Source organism: Triticum aestivum, chromosome 4B (genome assembly GCF_018294505.1).
Source record: "Triticum aestivum cultivar Chinese Spring chromosome 4B, IWGSC CS RefSeq v2.1, whole genome shotgun sequence".
NCBI lineage: Eukaryota > Viridiplantae > Streptophyta > Magnoliopsida > Poales > Poaceae > Triticum > Triticum aestivum.
In genome coordinates this window covers 76,656,285-76,670,446 of record NC_057804.1, presented here as the reverse complement: position 1 = coordinate 76,670,446, position 14,162 = coordinate 76,656,285, and positions in this window count along the sequence as shown.

Here is a 14,162-nt window from a genome sequence, read left to right as displayed (position 1 = left end):
CAGTTGAACCCTAAACAAGTTGGGTGGCATCTGGGTACCGTGGAACAAGGGGTTGCCCGGTTGAACGATTTTGCCCTTGGTGACATCGACCAACTCGTTGTTCACGAAGTGGAGGAGAGTGCACGGAACGTCGGCGGCGCCCTGCGAAAACATGTAGGGCGTCAGGGATGCCCAGTCAAAGGCAAGGAGATGAAGTCCTCGGCCGAGAGAGGCTTAATTAGTTACCGTGATGATGGCGTCGAGCTCGGCTAATGTAGAGGCACCGCCAACGGCGGGCGTGCAGTTGACGGAGCGGCCGCTTGCTGAAGAGGTGCCGGCCGGCGTACACCCGGGTGCATTAAGCTCCCGTGCCGGCGTCGGAGACACCAATGCCGCCTCCGCCGGAGGCACCAATGGCCCCGCCATCGCATTATGCGAGTTGCTGGCCGTGAAGCTAGGAATCGGGGGCGGCCCCTGTTGGCCGCCCGCAATCCATGCACTCAACCCCGAGATCAAGGTAGGCACAAGGGCGGTGATCGTCGCTCCGAGTCGTTGTTCCACTTGCTCTTGGACAATCTCCGGAATCCGCGCCACCTGTGCCTTGAGTTCTTGAACCTCTCGCGCCTGGCTTTCCGAGCTGGTCTTTTTCTCCTTCCGCACACCAGCGGTATAGTATGACCCCCATTTTGTCGACAAGCCTTTGCCGGCCACACGACCAGCTGACGTCGGCTTACTGAGCTTATCCTTGTTCTTCATTATATTCAACCCCCTATTTAGAGTGGTGTCCCAAGGGTTGCTCTGAGTCGACCCCGCGCTACTGCTTTCAGTCGCCTGCGGAAGGAATGTGAACCATTTAGAAATTCGGTTTCATTAATTAGAATGCAACCATATGGAGCTAATTACGCGGGGGTGTATTCCTTACCAGAACAAGCTCAAGCCGCCTGGTCTTCGGATCCGTGGTAAGCTCCTTTGTTTTCGGGTCCTTCTTGTACCGGGCCTTGACAAAGTTCCTGGTCTGCTTGTCACCGTATTTATCGAAGAGGGGCGGTAGGCCTTGCTCGGCACGGTCCGCCTCCTCCTTGTCCCATATAGACTCCGCCACTCTGTAACCGCCGGGACCGAGTGTGTGTTCCCCTATGTTCAGCTCCCGCATTTGTTTCCCCCACTCACTTGATTGGGAGCTTGCGGTGCTCGAGCAATTGATCTTGAAGTCGTTGTAGTCATCTTCGGTGATCGAAGGATTTTTCTCCTTGATCTTCTCATAACTCTCACCTTTCTCGATCATTCTCTTCACATTGCTTTTCCAAGTAGACAGGGCCTTGCTCATCTTCGTGAGGGCAGCATTGTTCACTTTATTCCCTTTGAGGCTTGTGTTTTCGAATTCAGCGGGGAACTTGTATCGTTCGTGCAGCTTCGTGAAGAGGAGGTGGCGCAAATTCCCTCGGTCAGGATGCCTCAGGTTCTCGGTGTTGATCGAGACGGTGCTCCGGACAATGCACCCGAGCTGAAGCGAGTACCCCTTGACTATTCGTTCGGGCGCCGTTGGATTCCTGTTGGAGTCCACTTCAGTAACTTCCTCCTTGAGGGTGCGGAGCACGATCGGGCGCCGGTCCTTCCGTTGCCTCTTCGGCTGGCTGCTATCTGTGCGTGCGCCGCCATCATCAGTGGTGGCATCCTCGGCGGCACCAAACAGTGGTGGCATCAGTGTGGTCATCCTCGGCGGCACCATCCATGGTCTCAGGATCGGTGGGGAAGGCGGCGGCCTCATACAAGTGAGGTTGTTCCTCCATCTCCTGGGACAGCTCCCAGAATGCCTTGCCGCCCGAACCCCCGGCCTCATCGTTGTGGGCCATGTTTCTCTCTAAATAGAAACAAAGTTTGGTCAAAAAGTTGGTTATTGTCAAGGAACAAGATCATGGTCTCATCATTTAGGGTTTGTCGACACCGAGACATCCTAAAATCTAAGCTTTTATCATTGAGGGTTTTTCGACGCCAAGGCACCCTAAAAGCCTAACTTTTCATCATTTCGGTTTTTATCGACACCGAGGCACCCTAAAAGCCATGCATTAGTCACAAGTACGCCGGGGCACTTGATCCTACTTAATTAACTACTAAGATACCCCGGCCTATGCATTAGTCACAAGTACCCCATATGTCCTATTTTTAGCAAAGTCATGCTAAAATTCACGGAAAATTTCAGCATGACCTTTGCTGAAAATAGGACATATGGAGTACCCGAATTTGCCGGAACGGAAGTTAATCGACATTCTGGCAAACTCAAGGGCCTCTCGAGGTACCTGCAAAATCATCACGACACGATGGTCGGAGACAAAACCCAGCAAACTAGCAAAATCATCACAAATTGTTTTCTGTTAAAGATGATCATCATCTTTACAAGTCTTTCTCAATGTGATCACAAGTAATTCAGAGGCATCACAAGTAATTCAGAGCATCACAAGGCATTAGTAGTTCAGTACATGAACAAGTTTTACAAACCCATATAAGAACAAGTGAATTCTAGTCCCATTGACACTCCTGGTTTTCTACAAACACCAAGTACTAGGGCACACAAAAGTTCTGAAATTTGTGTGCCTAACTGAATTAACTGAATTTTCAGTAACCGAATAAACTGAATTTTCAAAACTGCAAGAAGCCAATTAAAAAAAATCCAACAGCACTAGAACTGAGCTGATTGACAGTAGTTTTGTTCACTGTTATGAAGAGAAACTTCTTCTTGTAAGAAAGGACTTCGCGTGTGGTTTGGAATATTCAGAAATCAAGTTGAAATATAAAACCATATAGAGGTAGGTATGCTACAAGTCTACAACATATATACTAATTAATCAACTGCAATCAGGAGACAGTTTCTTCTTCTAAGTCCATCTCACGGTTCGCTGAATTAAGAAAAATACATCAAAATTAGAGACTTTAGGCAAAATACATCAAAATCAGGAGACAGTTTCTTCTTCTAATTATCCAGTTTCTTAAGGCAAATGGATTGCTAGGTCAGTACCGGGACTACTATAGCATAGTCATGCTGAGCAAGAAGGTATTTGTGGAGAAGTTCATATGCCCTCACAAGGAAGCTGCACCACACCTCGCTGAAGACTATGCAACCGCTTGCAAAGGGGAAATGCCGTCTAATTTTGGAATAGCCTCAGAAAATTGGCCTAACTGGATGTTGGCTATCTTTTATAGTGTCTCTGTTACATGCCAGTTTGGTCATTGCTAACTCTTGATGTAACTGATATTTTGATTCCTGAACCCCCGATATGCTGTTGTGGTTAATCCTAAGAGAAGATTTTGAACAATGAGAAGTCCATGGATATGTTGTGTTTCTGACTTCCGTTGAGGATCATGGAAATTGGATATGTGAGTGGTCGGTGGACCAACTTTTCACTAAAAATTACAGAAGAGTCCTTTGTTTTCCACTAAAATTATCAGTGTCATCTGGTTTCAAAATTGGAGGTTAAGATAGCTTGAATTTTTCGCTGGGATTAGACTTACGTTTTATTCAAAAATTCTAGCTAACTCTCTCTCAAACAAAAGAAAAATGACCAATAAAATCTTGCTGATGGGATGCAAAGACTAAGGTAAAGAATTGTCAACTGTTTAAGTGAGGTAGAAGGTTATGCCTACTGTACTGCCAGCATAAATATAATGCCTATTTCATCAAAAAGAAAAATGTAATGCCTAAGATCCACTATCCTGAACCATCTTAGAACAATTACTGCTGTCGATATTTTTTAGTTTCAAACTTCAAAATGATAGCTATACTGTTCTGAATTTTTAGGATATCAGCAGTTGTTCAAGAGATTTTTCAAAAAATTCAAGCAATTGTACCAAATTTTGAAAGAGATTTTTCCAATTTATATTTAAATAGAATTGGGGTATATACCTTGGAATCCTCCTAATGGAAACAGCACTAACTGGCGTCTCTATTTCAGCTGTGGCCCCGGGCAAGAATTGTACCAATTGTTTCCCTGTAAATACAAGTAAAGAAGGTTCACTATAAATAACAGTATGTGATGAGCATGTCAAAGGTTGCATAGTGGAGTCCTCTCGATATATACTATTCACAACAATGTGCGTGCTAGAACACCATTACCGCACGGTTCATGGCAAGCTGCTTACGTGAGTCTGAACCCCGTTCCCCTGAATCTGTCGGGATTTGTGGGGTTAATGGAACCAATGTTTGTCATTATAAGTTATGAAAGGCTATTATTGTACCCAACTTGTTTAATGCAGCAATGTGCGATGCTAGAACACCATTATCATCAGTGGTGAGATGTTATTCTCTACCAGTTGGTAGAAGATCGAACTCATAGGCAGAAACGTTGATGACCAAGAGAGCAATAAGACGGAATTGTTTCGATCAAGCGGTGTAAATACTGATCATGCACTCAATCAAACCTACTCAGTTCATCTTAAACTGGGAAATAAAGATAATCTTTTCATGCACCACATTTTACCCAAGGCCTTCAGATAATCAAAACATGAGAACAATGATTGGAGACTCAAGCTAATACTGTCACAGTGGCCACCACCACCCTGAATTTTCACAGGAACTCGTGCGTAAATTGCAGCTGGATGATCGTCAGTGGCGAGATATTATTCTCTAATCCTTCTCTCTACCAATTGATAGAACATCTAACTGACAGGCTGAAAAATTAATGACCAAGAGAGCAATAAGAGGGCATTGCTTCGATTAAGCATGTACATATTGATCATGCGCTCACCCTACCAGGCTCATTTAAGTTTTAACTGGTAAAGATATATATCCTGTTCATGCACAGCACTTTACCCAACCCTTGAAGACTATCACATTGGCCACTACGCCTAATTTTCACTGGAATTCATGTGTGAATTGCAGTTGAATAATCCTAGTTAACTAAGCAGTGATACAAGACATACAATGCCACATTATCTTCTACACTAAAATACATTCTCGAAGGAATCCGCGTGTGAATTGCAGTGAGGAGATGATCGAATCCGTTGGAGCAGAGGAAATGAGATAACATAAACAGTCTGTTGTGGGGCGGCGCGGGTGGGGTTAGGGTTACCTCCTCGTAGAGAGGCAGGGGTCGAGGCGGCGTCGGGGCGGCGGGGCAGCGTCCGGGCGGCGGAGTCGGGGCGGCGTCCGGGGCGGCGTCCGGGCGGCGGGGTCGGGGCGGCGTCCGGGGCGGCGTCCGGGCGGCGGGGTCGGGGCGGCGTCCGGGCGGCGGGGTCGGGGCGGGGTCGAGGCGGCGTCGGCGCGGCGTCTGGGCGGCGTCCGGGCGGCGAGGAGAGGGCGAGGGAGGGAGAGGGCGAGGGCGAGGGCGAGGGCAGCGGCGGCGGCGGCGGTGGATCGAGAGGGAGAGAACTGGCGAGGGGGATCGGGTGAAGGGGGGATCGGGCGAAGGGGGGCCACAATACTAATGGCGCACCTCACCGTGGTGCGCCATTAGCATGTCCATACTAATGGCGCACCTCACCGTGGTGCGCCATTAGTATTTTTTTTTATTTCAACTCGAGCCGAAAGGTTATGTAGTACCAGAACCTATCTATGTCAAGCCCACTCTACTAGCTCGACTGGTCAGCAGCCAGTTCTCACACCAGGAGGTCCTGGGTTCGACTCCCAGGCTCCACAAATTTTTTTTTAGCATTTAAAAAGCTGTTTGATACTTATTTATGTTTAAATATGTTCAAACTTGTTTAAATAATAACAGTAATATTTTTTTTATAAGACAGTAGCATTTAAAAAGCTGTTTGATACTAATTTTTTTATAAGACGGTGCGCGGGGTGCGGGGGGTCGGCGGCGGCGGTTGAGTAGGGGAATCGAGGGTGCGGGGGGTCGGCGGCGGCGGCCGGTGGACTGGGGGGGTGCTCGGCGGCGAGGGGGGCCGGATCTGGCGAGGTGGGATAGCGATCGAGATGGAGGGGGATCGAGATCGAGTGTCCATGAAATTTAAAAATATTGATGATAGTTCAAAAAGTACCATGAAATACAATCGAGAAATGAAGGCTACGATTTAAATACAATCGATCTTAGCTAGCTATCTGTTCACAATCTTCTTGCCCTTCTTTTTCGCAAATGGAGTTCTTCTGTGGAACGGACGTCCTTTAGGTAGGGTGGTCCTGCTTCTTCTTGTGGTGTATGCTGCTACTTCATCATCGTCGTCATGTTCGATCCTCGGGTCGCCGTACTTGTCGAAGTCTTGCTCATTGGCTACTCCATCCATTCCGATGATCTTCCTTTTGCCTCTCCTCACGACAACACGACTGGGCTTTGGCGGGTCGGTAATGAAGAAGCATTGGTCCACTTGGGAAGCCAGTACCCATGGCTCATTTTTCGCGGTGACGTTTGCGCCCGCGGTCTTGGATTTGGCTTCGGGTATAACCATGGTGGTGAAATACCGGTCTTCTTTTATGACGTTCTTGGCCCATCTGACACGGAACATCGGGACCTTCTCTCCAGCGTAGCTCAGCTCCCAGATCTCCTCGATCCTTCCGTAGTATCTGTCCTTGTCGTTACCGGTGTAGGATTCCATCGTTACCCCGGAGTTCTGATAACCATCGCTCTTCATGTCCTTGGCCTCGGTGTAGAATGTGTAGCCGTTGATATCGTACGCCTCATAGGTCATCAGGTTGTGCTCGGCGCCCTGTGACAAGGCGAATATGAGTTGTTCTTCCGCGGAAGAATCCTCATGTAAAGGGTACGACAGAAGCTTATGCTTGAACCAACGCGTGAAACATGAGTTGTGCTCTTTGAGTGTATCTCCGTCCGTCCTCTGTTGGCCTCGGTCATTGTACGTCTTTTTAATAAACGTTTTGTGCTCTACCACCCAAGGATCGACCACGTCTATGTGTTGTAGCGCGACTAGGTTTGCTCTTTCAAAGTCGGCGAGTCGACCCTCGAAGTCGACATGCATTTCGCGGCGACCCTCACGGTGACCCCATCCAGCGAGCCTGCCGAGGTGCCTGTTGACGGGCAGACCAACGGGGTTCTCGATGCCTAGATAATTCGTGCAGTAGGAGATGCACTCTTCGGTCAGAAAGCCCCTGGCTATGCTTCCTTCTGGACGTGACATGTTGCGAACGTATCCTTTGATGACACCATTCATCCTTTCGAACGGCATCATGCTGTACAGGAACGTCGGCCCGAGTTGGATGATATCCTCCACTATATGGACCAGCAGATGCACCATAACGTCGAACAATGCGGGCGGGAAGTACATCTCAAGCTCGCATAGTATCACCACGATCTCTTCCTGTAGCCTTCTGAGTTGCCTCACGCCAATCGACTTCCGAGAGATGACGTCGAAGAAGTTGCATAGGCCAAATAGCGTTTCACGGACGTGCGCGTCCATGATCCCACGGATTACAACTGGAAGTATCTGCGTCATCAGCACGTGACAGTCGTGAGACTTCATCCCGCTGAACTTCTGCTTCGCTGGGTCTAGGTATCTGCTTATCTTCCCCGCGTAACCGTAAGGAAGTTTTACTCCTAGGAGGCAGGTGAAAAACTGCTCGATCTCCTCCTGACTTAGAGTGAAGCACGCGGGAGGGTAGTCATTTCCGGTCTTCTTGGCCTTTTTGCCTTTGCGACGACTTTCTGTGTCCTGCTTCGCCTCATCATCATCATCATCATCATCATCATCATCATCATATATAGCGTGAAGCTCCTGCCTGATGCCCATTGATTTCAAGTCTGCCCTTGCTTTCGGCCCATCTTTGGTCCTCTCTGGCATGTTGAGCAGGGTACCAAGCAGACTCTCGCACACGTTCTTCGTGATATGCATGACATCAAGGCTGTGAGGCACACGGTGGATCTTCCAGTACGGCAAGTCCCAGAAAACAGACCTCGTTTTCCATACCTTCAGCAGCGGCTCTGGCACCTTTCGCTTCTTTCCCGGCTCTGGCGCCTTTTGCTTCTTTCCCGGCAGTGGGCAGTCTTTCCAATTTTTCAACAGCTTGTCTATTTCCTCGCCGCTCCTCGTACACGGGCGTTTTCGGGGTTCGGTTTCACCATCGAACAGATCCTTGCGTTTCCTCCACGGGTCATCGTCGCGAAGCCACCTTCGATGTCCCATGAACACGGTTTTCGAAGACCCGGGATCTCTATCTAGCTGGCGATACGTTGTGTCATCCATGCACCTTACGCATCCAGAAAATCCGTGGACTACCTGCCCCGCAAGATATCCGTAACCGAGATAGTCGTGCACCGTCGTGAGCAGTGCGGCTCTCATAGGGAAATATTCTTTCTCTGCGGCGTCCCACGTATTGGCTGGCGTTTTCCACAACGTGTCAAGCTCCTCTTTCAGCAGCCCCAGATACAGATTGATGTCGTTCCCTGGTTGTTTCGGCCCTTCAATTAGCATACTCATGTGAATGTACTTCCTCTTCATGCACAACCAGGGGGGAAGGTTGTACATCCACACAAACACAGGCCAGGTGCTATGTGTGCTTCTCTGGCTGCCAAACGGATTGACTCCATCGGTGCTCGCGCCCAGCACGATGTTCCTTGGATCGTTCCCAAATTCCGAGTCTTCGAAGTTCAACGCTTGCCACTGGCTCGCATCCTTAGGGTGACTCAGCATCTTGTCTTTTTTATCTATCTCCGGATCATTTGCGTCATCTTCCCGCTTCTTCTTCTCCCTATCCGCGTGCCAACGCAGGAGCTTTGCTATCTTAGGGTCCGCGAAATAGCGCTGCAGACGAGGAGTGATCGGAAAGTACCACACCACTTTTCGAGGAGCTTTCTTCCTCTTCTTGTATCGAGTGACGCCGCACACCAGACATATGGTAGACTCCGCGTGCTCGTCCCGATAAATGATGCAATTGTTCATGCACACATGGTATTTCACGTGCGGTAAATCCAGAGGACACACGATTTTCTTCGCCTCCTCCAAACTGGTCGGGCACTTGTTCCCCTTGGGAAGACGTTCGTGCCAGAATGACATATTCTTGTCGAAGCATGCGTCGGTCATTTTGTGTTTTACCTTCATCTCCAGGGCCATGAGCGTTACTTTCAGGCGGGTATCCTCGGGCCTGCATCCTTCATACAATGGAGTAACCGCGTCTAACTCAAGTTGATCCATCTTGGCTTTCTCTCGGGCGGCAGCTCTTGCGTTATCCGTCTGCTTGAGAAGCAGCTCTTGAATATGAGGGTCCTGCACCCAGCCCATTGATGGTCCAGCGTCGTCTGCTCCGCCGGCATCATCATCTTCATGATCATGCCCGTCGCCTGCTCCGGCATCTTCCTCATCATCATGTCCTGCATCTTCTACATGATGACTGTGTACAGCATCACAGTCGTGATCATCTCCTGGGGATTCTTCGTCTTCTCGCCCGCCCGAGCCGCGATGGTTGTCTTGCTGCCCTTCCTCATTTCTTGCCCGGCCCGCATGGACGACTTCGTAGTCATCTTCATCACCTTGCCACCGATAGCCATCCATGAAACCACGCAACAGCAGGTGGTCCCGCACCTGCCCGGAATCCGGGTCCGCAATAAGGCTCTTCAGCTTGCATCTTCGACACGGACATCTTATCTCCGTCTCGTTCTTTTGAAGCATCTCGGCCTTCGCGGACCTCAAAAACCTATTCACGATGCCTTCGGTCATCGTGCGGACCATGGTCGCCTGCGGGGTAGAGCAAAACGATATTTTAGAACCAAACAAAAATTTGGCATGACTTTCCCTAAAAATAGGACCAAAAAGAATGCTTAATGCCAAAATTCTCACCGAAACGGAAATGAATCAACATTCCGGCAAAATATTGGCAACTATCGCATATCAAATACCGGTACACCTCCAAACACAAACACATATGCAACACCACAAACATATGCAACACCACGAACATACATAGATCTAGCTAGGCCGTAAAAAGTGCATGTGCACATTGTTGTAAGGAGAACAACCTAAATATAGCTTCCCCCCTTACTTACCTATTAAAATAAGGTAATTTAACCACTTAATTTGAATGAATCTATGGTGGAAATGAGGTGAAAAAGAGGAGGCACCCGAGACAAGGAGGAGATGGAGAGAATGAAGTGGGGAGAAAGTGAGTGTGTGGGTAGGAGAGGCTGTCCCAAATATCTTGTTGCTGCCCACTTACTAATGGCGCACCTCTTCCATGGTGCGCCATTAGTAGTTACAACTACTAATGGCGCACTTAAGCAGGATGCGCCATTAGTATGTTTGGATAGGCGCACTAGTTCAAAAAAAATTCTATACTAATGGCGCATCCACTGCCTGGTGCGCCATTAGTAGTTACAACTACTAATGGCGCACTTGGGCAGGATGCGCCATTAGTATGTTTGGATAGGCGCACTAGTTCAAAAAAAAATTCTATACTAATGGCGCACCTGCTGACTGGTGCGCCATTAGTAGTTACAACTACTAATGGCGCACTTTGCCCGGATGCGCCATTAGTATGTTTGGACAGGCGCACTAGTTAAAAAAAAATTTGATACTAATGGCGCACCCGTAGCATGGTGCGCCATTAGTAGTTTAAACTCTAATGGCGCATCAGATTGTGGTGCGCCATTACTGTCAATCTCATCTATAGCCCTTTTCCTAGTAGTGAGCCTTTTCTTATGAGTTCTCTTTCCTTCACTTCATCATCTATCCTACGTGGCATTGCTAAGATAGAATCATTGTACATGCCCTAATACTCCATTCGTCCCAAAATAACTGTTTCAACTTTATACTAGCTCTAGTATAAATTTATACTAAACTCAAGACACTTATTTTTGAACGGAGGAAGTACTTTGCACCCCTGATTTTCAGGGGGTAGGGCCCTCTCTCCCCCTTTGGTTCAATCACAGATTGCCATCTCAAATTTACCATGTAAAAGGCTTGTAGGACTCCGTTGATGTAGCATTGCCGTTTTGTAGCCCTTGTAAGCTTCACATTCAAATGCATGTCAATTAGAATACTGGTTTATCCCTGAACTAAATCTAGCTTAGATGCATGTTGAGCTTCTTTGCGCGGCGTGTTTCTGACAAAAGAACTTTTTTTTATTGAAAAAGTCTTTCGCCCCGTTTTATATATAAAGCAATGATCAACCACAGCCCAAGTACAAACGCATCCGATGACAACACACGCACACACCTAAGACATGATACATAGGCACTGAGCGCAGCAACACCACCCCTACCACTACAACAGCAATCGCGGTCCTCCACCGTGAACACGCCACCGCGAAGAGATGAAGCCGCATATGACGAACCGTGAGCTTCAAGGCGGCGCCTCCAAGAAGGTTACGACGCCAACGCGCCGCCATCGCCCGACCCGGGGGTCAGAGTTTCCTCTGGAGCAACACAATGACCGATGAGGGCCGCGACGACGCCTTCAAGAAGGTAACGCGCTACGCCGCCGCCGGTCCGCCCGAAGATAGAGCAGGTTTTCACCCCAGCTAACACTCATCGCTACCGAACGCCACACCCCAACCACAATGCCGCCCACACGGCCGTGGTCACCAGGCAGCACCAAGCAACAGGCTCTACCCAAAAGCACCGCGCTACCACCACCAAGGCCGCCGCCCCGGCATCCAAGACCTTGACACCACCTCACCCGAGACCCGTCGCTACCCCAACCAAAGAGATGAGTGGAAAGGCCGCGCCTTTCACACCCCTGGGCGGCCCCCAGCGCCAAGACCCAAAAGGCCGGCCAAAATTGGCCTCAATCGACCTGTCCTGCTGCACCGGGCGCGAGACGAGCTCGGTCCTGCTGCCGGGCGCGAGACGAGCTCGGTCCTGCGACACGGGCGCGAGACGGACGATGGACTTCAGCTGGGAGCGGGCCAGCCCTTCGATGTATGTAGAGGCCGACCGACGAGGAGAGGAAGCGAAGGTCGAAACGGCCCGACCGCAGATGAGCCGACACCGGAGAAGCCGACCGCCGTCGCGGGCAGAGCTGCCAGCCACCGTGTAGCCGCCGCACCACCGGGAGGCCACCCAGGACCTCCCCGTGCCGCCGCCCATGGCCGGAGCAACAGCCACGCCCGACCGCTGCCCCAACCCGCGCCACCGGCCGGAAAAATCATGTCAGATCCGGCCGACACGCCCCCACCTCCACCAGCACCAACCCACCTCCAGCCCCCGACCAAGAGGAGAGGGAGGCCGAGCCGGAGCCCGTAGAGAAGGGCCCGCCAGAACCCGCCCGCTGCAGCCCATGGCCAGATCTGAGCCACCGCCGCCACCACCGGCACGTAGCCGCCGCGTCGCCGTTGCCGCCCACCACGTCGCCGCAAGCACGCCGCCGTCGGGAGCCGCCGCCGCCGCCAGAGAAGGCCGCCCCGCACTGGCTACCCCCAAGCGGAGGAGAGAGGGGCCCCGCCGCCAGCCACCGCAAGGGGCTTTGCCCCGGCAACTTCGGCCGGCGGCGAGGGCGGGGGAGGGCAGGGAGGAGGAGAGGAGGGGTGGAGGCCGCGCCGCCGCCCGAGTTGCCCGCGGGGGGGGGGGGGGGGGGGGGGACGGGACGACGCGGACGACGCGGCGTCAAGAACTTTTTTTTTCTAACCCTCTTCTCCTTGTGTTGAAATTCAGACACGAAACGAATACAATATTCCCTCCCAGTTCTTTTTAGTTTGTATATAAGTTTTGTCCGAAGTTAAATTATCTTTACTTTGATCAAACATGTAAAAATATATATCAAAATTCACAATGTCAAACCAATAATGTTAGACTCGTTACGAAATGTAGTTTGATGGAATATGTATTTGGTATTGTAGATGTTGATATTTTTTAATATATATTTAGTTAAACTTTGAAAGTTTGACTTGATTCAAATCTAACACGTGAAGTAAAAAGAGCCAGAGGGAGTATTATATTAGACCATGTTCATGAGGATCTTTGATCTACCCTTTCTTTTACTAAAAAACACATTGAGTTGATTTCCGAGCCGTTCGATCTTTGCTCGAACCTCATGACGCGCGTGTGGAGGCGGTGTGTTTTCATTTTGTTGGGTTCTTTTTGGGGTTGTGTTTCTTTTTCCACGTGGTTTCTAGACTCCTGCCCATTTTCACCAATGTGATCATTGTGCCATCGAGTTGGCGACAAGCAGTGATGGGAGTGTGGTGGGCAAGGGAGCGGTGGAGGGAGGCGAGCTGCTGGCGAGCAACGCGGACATGGACGAAGCTATGAATACAACATAAGAGCGGTGGGGGGGGGGGGGGGGGGGGGGGGGGATGGCCCTAGCATGTCCCATGGCTCCGTCCATGAACGCAGAGGAGCAAGGGCGAGCTGTCAACGAACAACAGGAGAATGGAGATGGAGGGGATGGAGAGGAGGCCATCTATGCTCCCCCATCGCGCATGCCATGAGCGAGCGACGGTCCATGGGGTTGGAACCAGCTGTTGTCCGCGGCCACAAGTAAAGTAGGGAAAGCTCGTTCGCTCTTCCCAGCACTGATCACATATTTGTTCTTCTGCGCCAACCCCCTTATGTGGTGGAGGCCATGGAGTTCGCTTATTTGGTTTTTAATACCCTCGCTAGCCTATTTTCAATGTAGTGTTCCCCACTTAACTTCGAAAACAGTTCAATTGCTATGTAATTCATTTTAATCTCAGCAAAAAGAGAATACCCAAAGTACGACTGGTTAAAACCGAATATTGCAAAATACCACTAATGAAAAACAAAGAGCCAGAGTAGCACTACAATTCGGGTTTTTATTATAAAAAAAATGAACATGGGAAGGGTCCTAAAGGACCAAATTGCATTAGCTACGACTATAAACAATACAACCATGGTTTACATAAGGGTCCAATAGAAACTGAAAAGTACAAACTAGTCTTTGCATATTACGACTAGTACCCCATATCACAAATCTAAATCACAAATTGATTGTAATCAAAGACACCGACACAAAGGTCATTCCATCTAGCTCGCTGTCGTGGGAACAAGCCTGACAGTAAGAGTTAAGGGTGCGTAGGGAGAGGACAGAGTCCTAGCTACGGCGAGAGTGTACACACGATGTATGAGTTCAGGCCCCTCTCGTGGAGGTAACAGCCCTACGTCTCAGTGTTGCAGCAACGTTTCTGTAGTGTGGGAGATTGTGTGTTACAGGAGGTACAAACGTAACCCTTGTGCCAGAGGGGAGGGGCGGCTTATATAGAGTGTGCTTCCCCTCATAGATGCTAGGCAACGAAGGGTTCGATCGTGGGAGTAAAGAGAGGTGTTACTGGTAACGCATACAAT